We start from the raw sequence: 21,162 nt of genomic DNA on the forward strand, positions 1-21,162 counted from the left end.
TTGCTCCAGGCAGCACTATCTTCTCCAGTAGGACTGGGCTGGATCTGACTGGTGCAGAACTCACTATGGATTTGCCACGGGCTTCTAGCTCTTAACTGGTCATGGTGAGGGGGGCAGTGTATTTGTGTACATGCAGGAATGTTTACCCTTAATGAAGCTTCCCATACCTGCTTCAAAATAGCTACTGAGCATGGTTAACAACTTCCTGCCCTCCCTCTCAAAGAGCAACTACTTCTCTGCAGTCACTCAAGTCACTACACTGCCATCTTGTCTGGGAATGTTTCAATATCAACCCTGAGCAAGTAGAAACAGCAGCTTTAATTACAGCAATAAGCCGTTTTTGCCTGAACACCATGAAATAAGAAAAAAGAAAAGGGGGTTACACAAACTCAATAAGCTTGTGTGTGTGTGAAAGGGAGTAACATTCTTTCTTATATGTGATGTGCTTTTTAGTTAACCCCTTGTGGGAGTCTCTCTAATGTGCAAAGATATACAGTTAAGTGTGTTGTTATATTTAAACCTAAAAACCCTCAGCATTATAATAATGCTTTCTGTGCCCAAAGCATCTTAAACAGCCAATCTTATGAAGTAGGTGTTTTGATCCCCATTTTACAAATAGGGAAACTGAGGCACAGACTTGTAAACCCTTTACATAGACATGCTGATGAACAGTGAGTGATCTGAGGTCATAGAGAAAGTTACTGTCAGGCTAGGCTAAAATTTGGATCTAATGATGCTAAGGCTTGTACACCTGTGGACCATACAGCACTTGACCATACGTTTTCCACCACAAACTCACTTGTAATTTAAAAAAAAAAGAAAAAGAAACAATATAGTATTCATGGTGCAAAGAGTTAAGAAAGCAGAATATTTTAAGGAAAAAAGGTCATGTTTTCATATTGCCACAATAGGCCAATTTGTAATAAATGCCATCTGGATTACTGGAAAAATATACAATCATAGAATCCCAACAATGGCCAGATAGAGATAGTGGACTATCAGGTGTTACTGAAAACACAGTTTAACCATCAGAATCTAATTTTGATCTCAGATATGATATCAAGGCACATATTGACATGCACAGTAGCTGCTGTTCAACACTACAGAATGGTGCCCCTGATATTAGAACATGCCTTCAGGGTGGAAGGCATTTTGCCCATTTCCACAAATGTTTGCATTTCTTCCCAACAATTTATTTTACAGATAAGTGCTCGGACACATCCCTTCTCTAGATAATGATGGAACATTCTTGTAAGTAAAAGTTGGCACATTTAAAATATGAGTTTAATTATTCACAAATGGCTCCATACTAGTTAGAAACGGAACAGAAAACTACATTCTGTTTGCATGGTGAAAATAACGTTTTTTAAAGAAAATCAGGCTGGATAGTTATTATAGTGCTAATTAACCCATGTGTTTTTGAAATACTGTGTTAGATCATGTATATATTTCTCCATAGCAGAGCACTAAAGATTTATATGGAATCCAGACCTGCAAGCTGTTATATATATTAAGTTCAAGTGTATCTAGCATGGCCAATGCATGTTGTAGCTTTACACGTTTAAAAAAAAAATCTACTATGTTACCTAGGAGTGAGAAATACTTTCTGTTTTAAAGTTGTTACACAAATGGAAATCTGTGGCTGGTTTCAGACCTCAGCCTAACATTCAACTTTTTACAAGGCTTCCACTGAATTGACACTGGCCATTCAATTGAGTGTACTTTATTGTTTAATTTATGCTGCCATTAATTGTGTGGTGTCGTATTTGCCATTGGCCATCTTTGTGAGAGGCATAAGCCGATGCAGTCAATGGCATTGCAGCAGCTTACATTTGGCCCTATGTTACGGCAATAAAGTCTACCCTAGATGTGGGTTCAATCAAAGACTGCTGGCCAAAATATATATTTTTCTAGGACTGATGCTAAAAAAATAAGGAAGCTCCAGTCTGGAAATGTTTTTATTTCTGCATATGTTTGGCACATATTTCCTATTACTTTTTCTATCCCCCTGGACTAACAGTGCACAGCATCTAAGAACATACCATTAAAACAACTCAGCATATTTTAGACCTCTAATGTGTAGACACTGGAAGAAATGCTCGTAAAAGTGTTTTCACATTGTATGTACTCAGTGTCTCCTTCTTTGAATGCATGTTTTAGGATGGCAATTTTTGTCTGAACCACATTCAGAAAGCCAGCTTCTGCTGTTATTTACAATTGTGCAAGTCCACTGATTTCAGTGGGGTTATTTGGATTTAAAGCAGGATTTGGCCCTTAAAATTTCAGAATACTAAAGGCAAAATACATCTAATAGGATATGTCTCCTTCCATCTCCCATGAGATTACTTCTAAGGAAGAGAACATAGTCTAGGGGGGCAACACACAAGTCAAGGGGTGAAATCTGGATCTACTGACTTCAAAGAGACTAGAATTTCACTCAGGGAGTCCCAGACAGTATCCTTTGCTACTGACCTTGGGACAGGTCAGCAGAGTAAAAATCAAAATCAAGCTTTTAAGTTTGAAGAAGTTGAGCTAAATTTTCACCCCCATTCTTTTTTCCAGGGAGGATCAGAAGCAGAAACACCAAAATAGCTAAAGATGTTGTTCTCATAGCAATTACAGCCTAACTGGAAACAAGGAGGCTGATATTGTCAGATTTTCCAGGCTAGTTTTGCAGACTTGATAGTAGGTAAGAATGTCCTCTGAACAACACCGAGGGTCAGATCCTTGGCTTGCATAAACTGGTATAATTCCGTTGATGTCAATAAAGCAACACTGATTTACCCAAGCTGAGGATCTGGCCCATTTCTGAAATGTTTGGAGACACCCTATCTATAGTGATTAGAGTATATGCAAATTGTCTGCCATATTTGGTAAGATGATCGGCACATATGTAAAACATATTGAGTTAAATTCTGCTTTCTGATTAATACATGCAGTTCCCACAGAAATAGCTGCCATTGATTCTAATGGGAGTTGTGCACATTGTCTTTGAAATCCCACATATCTGCCGTTAAAAAAAAAAAAAAAATAAAGGTCAAACTGGAGATGGGACCTGATATAAATCCTGCAGGCAGCCTCCTCCCCCTCATTAGATGCTCTTCTTGTTTCAAGTTTTTCTGGGTAATGTGACAGGCAAATCAATCTTGCTAGGACAATACTGTCCAGAATGTCATAACACAAGATGGAGATGGCAATTTACTGTCAACATATGCAGAACAACCGCAGCAACCCAAAGCACTTAGACACTTGTATTTTATTGCCAGGAACTTACATATGGATGTAATTAAGTAGCTTATCTCTAGTGTAAAACCTCACATCATACAAATAAAATCCATGAGGAAATCATATTGAACCCATTTGATTACTAACCAGGATTGAATGATGAAAAATAGACTGTTTTGCCTTCAGATTGGTTGTTGAGACATATTAATGATGCACTTACAGTCAAGTTTCCCAGCTGGGGCTCATCCAAAGCCCACTGAAGCCAATGAAAAAATGCCTATTGATTTTGATGGGCTTTAGAAAAAGACTCTGTTCTGTTGATCATGTACTGCAGAAAAGAATATATTATATGAATTCCATATGAAGATGTGAACTCCAACAGGTGAAATAAACATTTTGTTTTCCCAATAGTTTGCAGATCCATTTGTTTCAGGATACGTGTTCTGTGACACAAGACTGGAGGTGATGCAACAGAATCTGACAAGTTGCATCAATATTGACAGCTAGAAAAAGGCTTCTATAAAAATGAGAAATCTATAAGATCAACAGCTCACCCAGAATAGGGAACTTCTTTCTCAGGAAAAATATGAAATTAGATAAATAAAGGTGTTCTATGACCTTAGGAGCTCCCTACCACAGGGGAAAAGATGCCAGGCAAACACAGTGAAAAGTAAAACAAAGAAACAAACAAAAACAACCAACCAAAAACAAAAAAAGCCTGGCAGACTATTTTGATATCAACTGCTGGTGAAAACGATTAAAAAACATCCTGAAAGTCCAATGTTCAGACATAAGTGAAGAGAAAGGAGTCCAAACGCTTGATAAAATTGAATTAGATTTCCAGTCATGAAAGAAGAGGTGCTAGAGCTTGGAGACTCACATGGGGTGTATAAACCCAACACTGGAAAGAAAGGGGTTAAAGAGCTGCTCTGGGCCCATGTGGCTCCACCCTGCCACATCTGCAAAGCTTGCACAGGCTGGAAGAGGAGCTTAAAAGGGGAGCAGAGTAGGTCAGGAGCAGACAGGTGGTGGAGTTGAGTTGAGTTATGTTCTGAGCTCCTAGGAAGGAACACAGCAGGAGCTCTTGCTGCCTGAAGTCTGGTGGTAGTGACCTTGCCAAATGGACAAAGAAGGGACCTGTGACTCTCTGAAGGTCAGAGGCTTTATCTTTGTGTCCAGTTCTTTGAGATCCTGTTGGGAAGAGAGCAGACTGGTAGGAAGTGATCCAGGGAGGCTGCTGCATAGCACTCTGGGGTGTAGGACTTAGCTGCTTACCACTGGGCCCTGGATCAGAACCTGGGGGAGAGGGTGGGCCAGGGCTCCCTTATCTACTCCTAAAGAGGAGCTGATTACGCAATGTTATCTCTGGTGTGGAGACTCTAGCAGAGGGCAGGCCAATTCCACACTCAGACAGTAAGGCTGGAAGAGGCCACCAAGATCATCTAATCTGACCTCACCCACCCATTCCTGAGATCCCCTGCCTAGCCCCAAAGCCATCTCTTTTGTTGGACTCCTTTCATATACCTTGTGACATGTGGGCTTGAACATGTGACCTGGCTGGAGGGCTGAGTCACTGACGGCACAGATCTTTGCAGGGCTAGAGCAGCTCTAAAAAGGGTAGTGCCTTGAAGGAAAAAAGCCTTCCATGTCCTTGTCTGATCATGGGCAGTGTTGGCAGTGAACATTTCCCCTTCACAGAGACCTAATGGGACTTTATATCATATGCTGAACTCAAGATGTAATTGGGAAGCAAGGCTGGATTGATGTTTTTAACAGTGGCAGCAAAGGAGAAAGATGAGTGAACAAAATGGCACCTCTATAAATAATGCCCTTAGTGATTCAAATGGGAACCCAGAACAGACTTCCAAAGTTAGCTGAACATCTTGAAAAAGTTTGGCTAATAGATTCTGATAGCATTTGTCCACTGTCCCATGGAAAGTCTATAGAAAAACTTAGAATAGCACCCAAATTTCCTGAAAGCTACTCCTCCGCCTTCATCACAAGACCAGCCTTCCTAATCTCTTTTTCCAACTTTACTTTGTAGCTGAACCATTGCACAATTGCATTACCCCAAGCTCCTCTCTACATTATTGATCTGAGTTCTATGGGATTGCTGCACCTGACAGAGCTTCAGCAACCTGTAAACTGCTCTAATTAGGTTGGGGACCATTTTGGTTCCCAGACTGTCCAGGATAAGGGAAAGGTTCTTAGAGCCATCTTTACCCCACACCTCAGTTACAATGAGTCCAAACTGAGCACGGCTCAGAAGCTAACACACAGGGGCAGATCCTTAGCTAATATGAATTATTGAATCTCTGACTTCCATGGATCAACACCAGTTTAAACCAGCTGAGGATCTGGCCCATTTTTAGTTTAGCTGCCGTACATTATGTGTAGTTTAATTGCCATCTGTGCTATATCAATGGTAATCCATAACTTCCATATGTTTTAGATGAGTTCTTTTTGGCTAGCCAGTGAGATAGCAGCACAGAGCCTGCCAGAGTGCTAACTGTGGTTTGCACTGCACCTATATTTCTGATTGTACTCATGATTCTCTCTCAGATCTGTTTTGCATTCACTTTCTTCTAATTCTTCATTGCTCCAAAAATACTAAGTGCAAAAGTCAATCTTCAATTACTGGATTCCAGCACAGTTTGGGACATTTTCTGACTGCTTCCAAGTAGCTTTCGTGACTACCATTGCAGAGTTCAGCAACAGAAAAGCCATGGTATAATCCAGGAATCTTTTGCTGCATGTTTACTGTTAAACTAACTTATTGTCATTCTGGCAACTATTTTCCCCTCCTGAGATTGCTGCCTCAAACACTGGAGAAGGAATCAGAGGTTTGGTAAGAGTACAGTGCATAAAGTTCTTCAGCCCATTGATCTTTACCACCAAGATGCATTACAGATGAAAATGTTGCTACAGCTATAGTTATGTCTGCCTGGGTGTAATTCATTTTATGCTATGCATCCATTTTAATAAGGCACACTAGATTTACCTTGGAATTAACACGACTCTTGCTACAAATTATCACTTAATGTTCTGCAAGGTGCTGTGCAAACATATTCAAAACACATAAGCATGAGCACCATTTTACAGATAGAAAACAGACTCAGGGTCTGATTCACATTTGCTCTGTCACTGCAAAGTTAATGCAAAATGCTGAAAAAATCAGAACAATGGAGTTTTACACCCAGGTTACATTGATGCAGATGGTTACACGAGATGCAGGGCAATAGTTAATCAGGCCTAAAGAGATTAAATAATTTGTACAAGGACACACAGCAAGTCAAAGGTGCAGGGAATATCAAAATCAAGGAGTACCCCTATTCTCCAGCATGCCGACTCATATTATGAACAAATTGCAATCATTCAGCTGAAAGTCTGGGTACGTGAAATTAAAGGAGGGTAATGTAATTAATGTAAATAAAATTTGGGCTTATGAAAATAGATCCTGTCAAACTAACTTGTTACCTTTTTTGATGACATTACAAGTTAATGGATAAAGGTAATAATGTTAATGTAATATACTTAGATTTCTGCAAGGCATTTGACATGGTACCACACATTTTGATTACAAATCTAGAATGATATAAAATTAACATGGTAAACATTAAATGGATCGAAAGCTGGCTAACTGATACATTTTGAGACCTATCTGTAAACAGGGAATTGTCATCATAGAATCATAGAACATCAGGTTTGGAAGGGACCACAGGAGGTCATCTAGTCCAACCCCCTGCTCAAAGCAGGACCAATCCCCAACTAAATCATCCCAGCCAGGGCTTTGTCAAGACTGACCTTAAAAACTTCTAAGGAAGGAGATTCCACCACCTCCCTAAGTAACGCATTCCAATGATTCACCACCCTCCTAGTGAAAAAGTTTTTCCTAATATCCAACCTAAACCTCCCCCGCTGCAACTTGAGACCATTACTCCTTGTTCTGTCATCTGCTACCACTGAGAACAGTCTAGATCCATCTTCTTTGGAACCCCCTTTTAGGTACTTGAAAGCAGCTATCAAATCCCCCTTCATTCTTCTCTTCCGCAGACTTCCCAGTTCCCTCAGCCTCTCCTCATAAGTCATGTGTTCCAGTCCCCTAATCATTTTTGTTGCCCGCCGCTGGATATTTTCCAATTTTTCCACATCCTTCTTGTAGTGTGGGGCCCAAAACTGGACACAGTACTCCAGATGAGGCCTCACCAATGTTGAATAGAGGGGAACGATCACGTCCCTCGATCTGCTGGCAATGCCCCTACTTATACAGCCCAAAATGCCATTGGCTTTCTTGGCAACAATGGCACACTGTTGACTCATATCCAGCTTCTCGTCCACTGTAACCCCTACGTCCTTTTCTGCAGAACTGCTGCCTAGCCATTCGGTCCCTAGTCTGTAGCAGTGCATGGGATTCTTCCGTCCTAAGTGTAGGACTCTGCACTTGTCCTTGTTGAACCTCATCAGATTTCTTTTGGCCCAATCCCCTAATTTGTCTACGTCCCTCTGTATCCTATCCCTACCCTCCAGCGTATCTACCACTCCTCCCAGTTTAGTGTCATCTGCAAACTTGCTGAGGGTGCAATCCCCACCACCCTCCAGATCATTTATGAAGATATTGAACAAAACCGGCCCAAGAACCGACCCTTGGGGCACTCCACTTGAAACCAGCTGCCAACTAGACATGGAGCCATTGATCACTACCTGTTGAGCCTGACAATCTAGCCAGGTTCCTATGCACCTTATAGTTCATTCATCCAGCCCATACTTCTTTAACTTGCTGGTAAGAATACTGTGGGAGACAGTGTCAAAAGCTTTGCTAAAGTCAAGGAATAACACATCCACTGCTTCCCCTCATCCACAGAGTCAGTTATCTCGTCATAGAAGGCAATTAGATTAGTCAGGCATGACTTGCCCTTGATGAATCCATGCTGACTGTTCCTGATCACGTTCCTCTCCTCTAAGTGCTTCAGAATTGATTCCTTGAATCGAATGGGTGTGTCTGGTGGGGCCCCATTGGGATAAGTTCCTGGCCCTACACTATTTAACATTTTTATCAGTGAGCTGGAAGAAAACATAAAATCATCACTGATTAATTTTGCAGATGACACAAAAATTGGGGAGTGACAAACGATAAATAGGACAGGTCTCTGATTCAAAGTGATCTGGATTGCTTGTAAACTGGGTACAAGCACTCAATATGCATTTTAATATCGCTAAATGTAAATGTATGCATCTAGGAACAAAGAATGCAGGGTGAGGTGCTGTGGGAAGCAGTGACTGAAAAAGATTTGAAGGTTTTGCTGTATAATCAGCTAAACATGAGATCCCAGTGTGACATTGTGTGGCCAAAAAGGCTGATGCGATCATAGGATGCACAAATGAGAATCTTGAGTGGAAGAAGAGGTTATTTTACACCTATATTTGGCACTGGTCTGGTTGCTTCTGGAATACTGAGTTCAGTTCTGGTGTCCATAATTCAGAAAGGAAGTTGATAAATTGGAGGGGGTTCAGAGATGAGTCATGGGAATGATTGAAGGATTAGAAAACCTGCCTTATAGTGACTGAAGGAACTCAATCTATTTAGCTTAACAAAGGGAAAGTTAAGGGGTGACTTGATTACAGTTTATAAATACTTACATGGGGAACAAATATTTAATAATGAGTACTGTAGTTTAGTAGAGAATGGTATAAGATGAGCCAATTGCTGGAAATTGAAGTGAGACAAATTCAGACTGGAAATAAGGCATATATTTTTAATGGTAAGTGTAATTAACCATCGGAACGAGTGGTGGTGGATTCCTCATCACTGAGAATTGTTAAATCAAGATTGGATGCTTTTCTAAAAGATCTGCTCTTGGAATTATTTTGGGGGAGTTCTCTGGCCTGTTTTATATGGAAGATCAGACTAGATAATCCAATGGTCCCTTCTGGTCTTGGAATCTATGAAGCTATTAAAACATCTGGCCTGATTTTTAAAAGTACTGCACTTCTGGGAGACCTGCAGGATGCCTAACATTTCTAAGAATCAGGCCACTTACTTAGCTGCATAAATATGGACGTCAGTGTCCAAATGTTGGTATCAAGTTTTGAAAATCTTGGCCATCCTGTATGAACTGATGAATCACCTCTTTAATTGGCCTGCGGGGCGTAATCATGAGTCTTGTGTCCTAAGACAACAAGTTGTAACAGGGTATATGATACTGTGCAATCACTGTGGCTTGTAGGAGAAGTAGGTTTATAGAAGATGTTTCCTCTTTAATGGGTGGGAAAACAATAGAGATTTAGAGAGATTAAGGACTGACGTTATGCAATTAGAGATATCATTGCTAGCCCCAAGTGCCAAATGCCTATAGTTTAAAGAAAATAATTGTATGATGAATAGGGAGGCCTATTTCTATGGCTGTTTGTTTACATCAATTAAGTGTCTATTTGAAAATCAATACCAGCCCTTGTAAATAAATTATCCAAAATTGTCAACCATTCTTAATAAATAACTGGAACATGGCAGATCTGACAGCACATGTAAGCATTATCATAACTTTATTTTAATAGACTGCTGATTTAGCAGATGTTATCAGATTATCGTTCAGCCTTTTTCCATCTCATTTAAATCCCTTATTCTCCAATGCGTCATTGGAGGGAGAGATTTGGTGGGATAACTCACATGACTGGAGTACTGTCATGGATGGATATAAACTGTTCAGGAAGGACAGGCAGGGCAGAAAAGGTGGGGGAATTGCATTGTATGTAAGAGAGCAGTATGACTGCTCAGAGCTCCACAGAAAAACCTGACATAATGACACGTTTCAGAGTAGCAGCCGTATTAGTCTGTATTCACAAAAAGAAAAGGAGTACTTGTGGCATTTTAGAGACTAACAAATTTATTTGAGCATAAGCTTTCATGAGCTACAGCTCACTTCATTGGATGCATTCAGTGGAAAATACAGTGGGGAGATTTATATACACACACAGAGAACATGAAACAATGGGTTTTATCATATACACTGTAAGGAGAGTGATCACTTAGATAAGCCATCACCAGCGGGAGGGGGGAGGAGGAAAACCTTTCATGGTGACAAGCAAGGTGGGCCATTTCCAGCAGTTAACAAGAACATCTGAGGAACAGTGGGGGGTGGGGTGGGGTGGGGTGGGGGGGAGAAATAACATGGGGAAATAGTTTTACTTTGTGTAATGACTCATCCACTCCCAATCTCTATTCAAGCCTAAGTTAATTGTATCCAGTTTGCAAATTAATTCCAATTCAGCAGTCTCTCGCTGGAGTCTGTTTTTGAAGTTTTTTTGTTGAAGGATAGCCACTCTCAGGTCTCTAATCGAGTGACCGGAGAGATTTGAAGTGTTCTCTGATTGGTTTTTGAATGTTATAATTCTTGACGTCTGATTTGTGTCCATTTATTCTTTTACGTAGAGACTGTCCAGTTTGACCAATGTACATGGCAGAGGGGCATTGCTGGCGCATGATGGCATATATCACATTGGTAGATGCGCAGGTGAACGAGCCTCTGATAGTGTGGCTGATGTGATTAGGCCCTATGATGGTGTCCCCTGAATAGATATGTGGACAGAGTTGGCAACGGGCTCTGTTGCAAGGATAGGTTCCTGGGTTAGTGGTTCTGTTGTGTGGTGTGTGGTTGCTGGTGAGTATTTGCTTTAGATTGGGGGGCTGTCTGTAAGCAAGGACTGGCCTGTCTCCCAAGATCTGTGAGAGTGATGGGTCGTCCTTCAGAATAGGTTGTAGATCCTTGAGGATGCGTTGGAGAGGTTTTAGTTGGGGGCTGAAGGTAATGGCTAGTGGCGTTCTGTTATTTTCTTTGTTGGGCCTGTCCTGTAGTAGGTGACTTCTGGGTACTCTTCTGGCTTTGTCAATCTGTTTCTTCACTTCACACTGCTGAATTAGTAGGGGAAGCAAACGTGGATGGGAACCTGGGAGGCAGTGACCATGAGATGGTCGAGTTCAGGATCCTAACACTAGGAAGAAAGGAGAGTAGCAGAATATGGACCCTGGACTTCAGAAAAGCAGACTTTGACTTCCTCAGGAAACTGATGGGCAGGATCCCTTGGGAGAATAACATGAGGGGAAAAGGAGTCCAGGAGAGCTGGTTGTATTTTAAAGAATCCTTATTGAGGTTGCAGGAACACACCATCCTGGTGTGTAGAAAGAATAGTAAATATGGCAGGCGACCAGTTTGGCTTAACAGTGAAATCCTTGCTGATCTTCAAAACAAAAAAGAAGCTTACAAGAAGTGGAAGATTGGACAAATGACCAGGAAGGAGTATAAAAATATTGCTCAGGCATGCAGGAGTGAAATCAGGAAGGCCAAATCACAACTGGAGTTGCAACTAGCAAGAGATGTTAAGAGTAACAAGAAGGGTTTCTACAGGTATGTTAGCAACAAGAAGAAGGTCAGGGAAAGTGTGGGCCCCTTACTGAATGGGGAGGCAACCTAGTGACAGAGGATGTGGAAAAAGCTGATGTACTAAGTGCTTTTTTTGCCTGTCTTCATGAACAAGATTAGCTCCCAGACTACTGCACTGGGCACCACAGCATGGGAGGAGGTGACCAGCCCTCTGTGGAGAAAGAAGTGGTTCGGGACTATTTAGAAAAGCTGGACGAGCACAATCCATGGGGTTGGATGTGCTGCATCCGAGAATGCTAAAGGAGTTGGCAGATGTGATTGCAGAGCCATTGGCCATTATCTTTGAAAACTCATGGTGAACGGAGGAGGTCCCAGATGACTGGAAAAGGGCTAATGTAGTACCCATCTTTAAAAAAAGGGAAGAAGGAGGATCCAGGGAACTACAAGCCAGTCAGTCTCACCTCAGTCCCTGGAAAAATCATGGAGCAGGTCCTCAAGAAATCAAGCACTTGAAGGAGAAGAAAGTGATCAGGAACAGTCAATGTGGATTCACCAAGTGCAAGTCATGCCTGACTAACCTAATTGCCTTCTATGATGAGATAACTGGCTCTGTGGATCAGGGGAAAGCAGTGGATGTGTTATTCCTTGACTTTAGCAAAACTTTTGACACCGTCTCCCACAGTATTCTTGCCAGCAAATTAAAAAAGTATGGGCTGGATGAATGGACTATAAGGTGCATAGAAAACTGGCTACATCATCGGGTTCAACAGGTAATGATCAATGGCTCCTCATCTAGTTGGCAGCCAGTGTCAAGCAGAGTGCCCCAAAGGGTCGGTCCTCGGCCGGTTTTGTTCAATATCTTCATTAATGATCTGGAGGATGGCGTGGATTGCACCCTCAGCAAGTTTGCAGATGACACTAAACTGGGAGGAGTGGTAGATACACTGGAGGGGAGGGATAGGATACAGAGGGATCTAGACAAATTAGGGGATTGGGCCAAAAGAAATCTGATGAGGTTCAACAAGGACAAGTGCAGAGTCCTGCACTTAGGACGGAAGAATCCCAGGCACTGCTACAGACTAGGGACCGAATGGCTAAGCAGCAGTTCCTCAGAAAAGACCTAGGGGTTACAGTGGATGAGAAGCTGGATATGAGTCAACAGTGTGCCGTTGTTGCCAAGAAGGCTAATGGCTTTTTGGGCTGTATAAGTAGGAACATTGCCAGCAGATCGAGGGACGTGATCATTCCCCTCTATTCGGCATTGTTGAGGCCTCATCTGGAGTACTGTGTCCAGTTTGGGGCCCCACATTACAAGAAGGATATGGAAAAGTTGGAAACAGTCCAACAGAGGGCAACAAAAATGATTAGGGGGGCTGGAACACATGATTTATGATTTAGGAGAGGCTGAGAGAACTGGGATTATTTAGTCTGCAGAAGAGAAGAATGAGGGGGGATTTGATAGCTGCTTTCAACTACCTGAAAGGGGGTTCCAAAGAAGATGGATCTAGACTGTTCTCAGTGGTAGCAGATGACAGAACAAGGAGTAATGGTCTCAAGTTGCAGTGAGGGAGGTTTAGGTTGGATATTAGGAAAAACTTTTTCACTAGGAGGCTGGTGAAGCACTGGAATGGGTTATCTAGGAGGTGGGTGGAATCTCCTTCCTTAGAGGTTTTTAGAGTCAGGCTTGACAAAGCCCTGGCTGGGATGATTTAGTTGGGGATTGGTCCTGCTTTGAACAAGGGATTGGACTAGATGACCTCCTGAGGTCCCTTTCAACCCTGATATTCTATAATTCTGTGCACAAACCCATATACCTGTTTTACTTTCGGTTAATTAGACCTTCCTATGCTGATACCAATGCAGAGGCTCATGTGTTCTTCTAGTTTTTTACATAGATAGTTCAAAAATGTATTCACTTTTTATTTTATTTTAATTTATTATCCTGTAAACTGTGGCAGAGGGTAGCTCCTTTTAACCTAAAGCCATAGAAATGTGATACTCCATACAGTCTATTTAATAATCTTGAATTTTGCAAGTGACATTAGCCAGGTATTGATAATTTCAAGTGACTTTTATCCTTCCCTTTATTATTAATAAAAACCACTTGGAAACCTTGAAATTAAAATGTTTCTTTCTGAATTCTTTCCATTCGTGTCTCTCTTACACACACACACAAACACACACACACACACACACACACAGATTTATAATTTGACAGAGGGGCTGCTGGCACCAATTGCTTGTATTCCTTCGGGGGGGGGGGAGAAGGGAAGAGAAATAAACCTTTACAAATCCTTGGATATTGCAAACAGGTTTAAAAAACAAAAAATCAGTCACATTTTGAGCTAGGAGCCTTGACAGTACAGCTTACCACATTCATATTCAACATCCTATAATTCTGTTTGTTATACTTTTGCCGTTGGCTAGATAAAGGTGTGAGAGAGTTGCTAATAACGACCATCACCTTTTATTTATTTTTAAGACTGCATCTCTACTTAGGTTTGTATGCTTTTGATTTTCAAGACATAATATTATCGGTCAAGCTGTAATGTCCATGATAAAGGGGCCTGTTGCCAGAGAGAGATGGAAAGAAAGATATCTAAAAAGCCTGTGACTTTATTTTTCTCATCTTTTTCACCCTTGTTGTCTTCATTAGTCTCTGTTGCTTTGTTGGTGCTGATGAGCATCTCTCTCTCATTCTCTCTCACATGGCAAGATTCACTGGTATACTTCGGCTTCATCAAGCACCTGGAAAAATGGTTTGTCTGGTCAATCAGCTACTGTACATCTCTGGAGAAGTGCAAAGAAGTTAGAGGCTACTAGCAAACTTGGCCCGTTGTTGAGATATCAATGTAAGTGGTCTAACCTTATGATTTACTCCTAATGTATAATTATAATTTCATATTCAGAGCCAGAGGTAGATCAATGCATTTCTTGTCAGGTGATTGCAAGGAAATAACAGAGTTCTCTGGCTGCAAATATGTCAATAACAAATGGATAAACTAAACAGTAATAAGTCACCAGACCAGATGGTATTCACCCAAGAGTTCTGAAGGAACTCAAATGTGAAATTGCAGAACTGCTAACTGTATTCTGTAACCTATAATTTTAAATGCCAATTTTTAAAAAGGGCTCCAGAGGTGATCCTGGCAATTACAGGCCGGTAAGCCTGACTTCAGTACTGGGAAAACTGGTTGAAACTATAGTAAAGAACAAAATTGTCAGACACATAGATGACCATAATTTGTTGGGGAAGAGTCAACATGGTTTTTGTAAAGGAAAATCATGCCTCACCAAACTTTTAGAATTGTTTGAGGGGGTCAACAAGCATGTGGAGAAAGGGGATCCAGTGGATATAGTGTACTGGGATTTTCAGAAAGCCTTCAAGAAGGTCCCTTACCAAAGTGTCTCAAGCAAAATAAGCTGTCATGCATAAGACGGAAGGTTCTTTCATGGACTGGTAACTGGTTAAAAGATAGGTTTCAGAGTAGCAGCCATGTTAGTCTGTATTCGCAAAAAAGAAAAGGAGTACTTGTGGCACCTTAGAGACTAACAAATTTATTTGAGCATAAGCTTTCCACCGAATGCATCTGATGAAGTGAGCTGTAGCTCACGAAAGCATATGCTCAAATAAATTTGTTAGTCTCTAAGGTGCCACAAGTACTCCTTTTCTTTTTTGGTTAAAAGATAGGAAACCAAGGGTAGGAATAAATGGTCAGTTTTCAGAATGGAGAGAGGTATATAGTGGTGTCCTAGAGGGGTCTGTATTGGGCCCAGTCCTATTCAATATATTCATAAATGAACTGGGAAAAGGAGGAAACTGTGAGGTAGCAAAATTTGCAGATGATACAAAATTGTTCAAGATAGTTAAGTTCCAGGCAGACTGCGAAGAGCTACAAAAGGATCTCTCAAAACTGGGTAGGTGGGCAACAAAATGGCAGATGAAATACAATGTTGATAAATGCAAAGTAATGCACATTGCAAAACATAATTTCAACTATACATACAAAATGATGGGGGTCTAAATTGGTTGTTGTCACTCAAGAAAGAGATCTTGGAGTCATTGTGGATAGTTCTCTGAAAACACCCACTCAGTGTGCAGCGGCAGTCAAAAAAACAAACAGTATGTTGGGAATCATTAAAAAGGTATAGATAATAAGACAGAAAATATCATATTGCCTCTATATAAATCTATGTTTTGCCCACATCTTGACTACTGTGTGCAGATGTGGTAGCCCCATCTCAAAAAAGATATATTGGAATTTTGAACATCAAAAGATGGGTAAGGAATTGGTTAAAGGGGAGACTGCAACGGGTCCTACTGAAAGGAGAACTGTCAGGTTGGAGGGAGGTTACCAGTGGAGTTCCTCAGGGATTGGTTTTGGGACCAATCTTATTTAATCTTTTTATTACTGATCTTGGCACAAAAAGTGGGAGTGTGCTAATAAAGTTTGCAGATGATACAAAGCTGGGAGGTATTGCCAATTCAGAGAAGGATCGGGATATTATACTGGAGGATCTGGATGACCTTGTAAACTGGAGTAATAGTAATAGGATGAAATTTAATAGTGAGAAGCGTAAGATTATGCATTTAGGGATTAATAACAAGAATTTTAGTTATAAGTTGGGGACGCATCAATTAGAAGTAACGGAAGAGGAGAAGGACCTTGGAGTATTGGTTGATCATAGGATGACTATGAGCTGCCAATGTGATATGGCTGTGAAAAAAGCTAATGCGGTTTTGGGATGCATCAGGAGAGGCATTTCCAGTAGGGAAAAGGAGGTTTTAATACCATTATACGAGGCACTGGTGAGACCTCACCTAGAATACTGTGTGCAGTTCTAGTCTCCCATGTTTAAAAAGGATGAATTCAAACTGGAGCAGGTACAGAGAAGGGCTACTAGGATGATCCGAGGAATGGAAAACTTGTCTTATGAAAGGAGACTTAAGGAGCTTGGCTTGTTTAGCCTAACTAAAAGAAGGTTGAGGGGAGATATGATTGCTCTCTATAAATATATTGGAGGGATAAATACAGGAGAGGGAGAGGAATTATTTAAGCTCAGCACCAATGTGGACACAAGAACAAATGGGTATAAACTGGCCACCAGGAAGTTTAGACTTGAAATTAGACGAAGGTTTCTAACCATCAGAGGAGTGAAGTTTTGGAATAGCCTCCCAAGGGAAGCAGTGGGGGCAAAAGATCTATCTGGTTTTAAGATTCTACTCGATAAGTTTATGGAGGAGATGGTATGATGGGATAATGGGATTTTGGTAAGTAATTGATCTTTAAATATTCAGGGTAAATAGGACTAATCCCCTGAGATGGAATATTAGATGGATGGGATCTGAGTTACTACAGAAAATTCTTTCCTGGGTATCTGGCTGGTGAATCTTGCCCATATGCTCAGGGTTTAGCTGATCACCATATTTGGGGTCGGGAAGGAATTTTCCTCCAGGGCAAATTGGAGAGGCCCTGGAGGTTTTTCACCTTCCTCTGTAGCATGGGGCATGGGTGACTGGAGGGAGGCTTCTCTGCTCCTTGAAGTCTTTAAACCATGATTTAAGGACTTCAATAGCTCAGACATAGGTGAGGTTTTTGTAGGAGTGGGTGGGTGAGATTCTGTGGCCTGCGCTGTGCAGGAGGTTGGACTAGATGATCAGAATGGTCCCTTCTGACCTTAGTATCTATGAATCTATGGAATTGGAAAAGGTTCAGAAAAGGGCAACAAAAATGATTAGGGGTATGGAACAGCTGCCATATGAGGAGAGATTAATAAGATTGGGACTTTTCAGCTTGGAAAAGAGATGACTAAAGGGGGATATGATAGAGGTCTATAAAATCATGACTAGTGTGGAGAAAGTAAATAAGGAAGTGTTATTTACTCCTTCTCATAACACAAGAACTAGGAGTCACCAAATGAAATTAATAGGCAGCACGTTTAAAACAAACAAAAGGTAGTATTTTTTCACACAATGCACAGTCAACCTGTGGAACTCCTTGCCAGAGGATGTTGTGAAGGCCAAGTCTATAACAGGATTCAAAAAAGAACTAAACAAGTTCATGGAAGAAAGGTCCATCAATGGCTATTAGCCAGGATGGGCAGGGATGGTGTCCCTAGCCTGTTTGCCATAAGCTGGGAATGGGCAACAGGGGATGGATCACTTGTTGATTACCTGTTCTGTTCATTCCCTCTGGGGGACCTGGCATTGGCCACTGTCAGAAGACAGGACACTGGGCTTGATGGACCTTTGGTCTGACCCAGTATGGCCATTCTTATGTCCAAGCTCACTATCCTGACAGTGAGACTGATACCACCATACAGCAAGTACAATATAGGACCAAAAGGGAAAACTCACTCAGCTAAAATGAACCAATTTTCCTTCGTCATTTTGTGCTCCATGAAGCAGGGGGGAGGAGGGGGATGCTTTTTTCAATCTTTTAATGGAAGAACAAAACCCTTGTTGCAATATCTCCGCTCAGTTTAGCTGTCACTGTTGTAGGCTGAGAGAATAGGATCCATTTTCAAAGTGGTCAGTGGTGAGCTAGCTGTACTGCTCCTATTGATCTTAAGGGTCTGACTGCCACGTATGCTGAGTAATAACTTGTGTCATAAGTAGTGCCATTGAAATCATTACTTATGGACAATCATGGTCAGATCCTCGCTGGGATAATGGAGCTATTGCAATTTGATCTGGCACCAATTGTAGAGTAAGGCACTGTGCAGCAGAAATAGGTGTGGCAGACCCTAAGTCCTGCATAACTCTATTAAAAGTTCACTGTAATGAACTTGCATTAGAATATATGTAACTAATAAGAACCTTATAAACAAGTAATAAAACCAGGCATGAGGCATCCAAAACCTCAAGGCCAATAATGTCACAGAATAAACAGGATTAGAGTAGAGAGGAGGGCATGTGAATTAAGTCCTGGCAAAGAGCTGTTGATGTGGCCATATCATGGGAATCAGTCTTTATAAATATACACTAAAAGGTCCCCAAAAGAGACTTCCTTTACTCACATCAATATGAAATCAAAGTGAGTTTGAACGTCAAAGGAGGGTGTTTATAAACATGAAGCAGAAAGGAGGCCATATGCCGGACAAGTTCTGCTTTTGTCCAACCATCCATTTTATTCTAAACATCAGTTTAAAAGACTTCTTTGTGACCCTTTTAGCTCATTCTGCTGCATGTTGACATAGTTGACACAAATACATAGGCTAGATGTTTAGTTGCTGTAAACTGACCTCTCTAGTGAATCCAATGGAGCCAAGCCAATTCACATCAACTGAGGATCTGGCCCAGTGTCAGCTGTCATTATTAGACAGCCACACATGTTAACAGGGAAGTCAAAGCCACATTATAACTATTCTGAATGTTAAAGAGCGAGTACAGTTACATGTGAAGTAGGAGAGTAGGACAAAGTTCACACTAACACTTGTGATTAACCTAAAATTCTAATCACCAGCATGATCATAACTCAAAAAATGATTACTAAGCAGCTTATGGCTGCTTTGCATGGATGTGCTAGTCTCAATGGAGAGGACACAGAACCCCTTTCCTAGCCTTTAGACTCAATGCACAGATGCAGCGACAGCTACAATTTGGCTGCAAAGCGTTTGGAAGCACAGGGCTGAAGCTGAATAGCATTGCAAGAACCAAGCCAAGATCCAGAAGGGACATGTCTCTAGCCCTGCTTCCCCTGTGGATAATGACAATGACCTTGCTTCCCAGCAAATCCAGAACTGTGCTGCAAACTGATGGAGCAAGAGACAGCAAGTTTCTAGCCCTAAGCAGGCTAGAGACATTATGCTTGCTGCTGGTTTCTGCAGACATAATGGGTAACATTCTCAACTGGAAGAAGAAAAGGAGTACTTGTGGCACCTTAGAGACTAACAAATGTATTTGAACATAAACTTTCGTGAACTACAGCTCACTTCATCGGATGCATTCAGTGGAAAATACAGTGGTGAGATTTATATACACAGAGAACATGAAATAATGGGTGTTACCATACACACTGTAACAAGAGTGATCAGGTCAGGTAAGCTATTACCAGCAGGAGAGCAGGGGGTGGGGGGAAGGTGTGGGAACCTTTTCTAGTGATAATCAAGGTGGGCCCACCTTGATTATCACTACAAAAGGTCCGTCCCCCCCCCGCTCTCCTGCTGGTAATAGCTCACCTGACCTGATCACTCTCATTACAGTGTGTATGGTAACACCCATTATTTCATGTTCTCTGTGTATATAAATCTCACCACTGTATTTTCCACTGAATGCATCCGATGAAGTGAGCTGTAGCTCACCAAAAGCTTATGCTCAAATACATTTGTTAGTCTCTAAGGTGCCACAAGTCCTCCTTTTCTTTTTGCGGATACAGACTAACAGGGCTGCTACTCTGAAACCTGTCATTCTCAGCTGGATCTTTGTTTAACTGACACCTTATCCCTGTGCTATTCTTTTTTTGTCAGATTTGTTACCAGGATCTGTTACTCTGTAGTTTCCATTCAACCCCTGTATTTCAAGCTGGGCTGTGAGATCATAGAATATCAGGGTTGGAAGGGACCTCAGGAGGTCATCTAGTCCAATCCCCTGCTCAAAGCAGGACCAATCCCCAACTAAATCATCCCAGCCAGCTTTGTCAAGCCTGACTTGAAAAACCTCTAAGGAAGGAGATTCCAGCCACCTCCCTAGGTAACCCATTCCAGTGCTTCACTACCCTCCTAGTGGAAAAAAGTTTTACCTAATATCCAACCTAAACCTTCCCCACTGCAACTTGAGACTATTACTCCTTGTTCTGTCGTCTGCTACCACTGAGAACAGTCTAGATCCATCCTCTTTGGAACCCCCTTTCAGGTACTTGAAAGCAGCTATCAAATCCCCCCTCATTCTTCTCTTCTGCAGACTAAATAATCCCAGTTCCCTCAGCCTCTCCTCATAAATCATGTGCTCCAGCCCCCTAATCATTTTTGTAACGATCTTGTCAACTTTAACCTCATGGTAAAAAGATACATAATAAAGTAAAGAATGAACCTACTCCTACACACACACACACACACACAACATGAATTAAATTATACATGACCCTGTGCAGAAAAAAATACCTCCAAGATTTTGCAGCTAGTTTGGTGCTACAGTTGGCTTCGAAGGATGGTGCTCCAGTTAGCATGATTCCAATTATAGTATTAGCTTCTTTAGCATAGGTTCCACTCCACTTAAACTCTGTGACCTCATCTCACTTGCAACAGCAATATCCCTTGTCGACCATAAGATCTTTCCTCATTGCTGCGAGACTCCACTCCTTCGGTAGAAAAATGCTCATCAAAGAAGTATGCTGGCTTCATCATCTACTATATAATAATCCATCAGCATGTATACTGTGGAGAATAGACCCCTAATATGCACTGAATATTCTCTTAGAAAATTGTGTATTGTATTGGATCATTACAATGCATATAATCCCACTTCCTCCCCAGAAATGACTTCAGTTGTTTAATATTATTAACTAGAATCAAATTAACATAAATTACATGGCTTCAGTGTTTTATGTCTCAAAATTATTGG

The 21,162-nt window shown here is 41.3% G+C and overlaps 1 long non-coding RNA gene across 1 annotated transcript in view; it reads left to right on the forward strand.

Moving 5' to 3' along the window:
• The first annotated feature begins 4,253 nt into the window (after nucleotides 1–4,253).
• LOC122456797 overlaps nucleotides 4,254–21,162 on the forward strand; it is a 33,107-nt gene continuing 16,198 nt past the window's right edge. The window contains exons 1-2 of the long non-coding RNA XR_006275869.1: nucleotides 4,254–4,378; nucleotides 14,317–14,452. This is a non-coding gene — a long non-coding RNA (uncharacterized LOC122456797). The remainder of the gene's footprint in view (nucleotides 4,379–14,316; nucleotides 14,453–21,162) is intronic.

This window comes from Dermochelys coriacea, chromosome 1 (assembly GCF_009764565.3).
Source record: "Dermochelys coriacea isolate rDerCor1 chromosome 1, rDerCor1.pri.v4, whole genome shotgun sequence".
Taxonomy (NCBI): Eukaryota; Metazoa; Chordata; order Testudines; family Dermochelyidae; genus Dermochelys; species Dermochelys coriacea.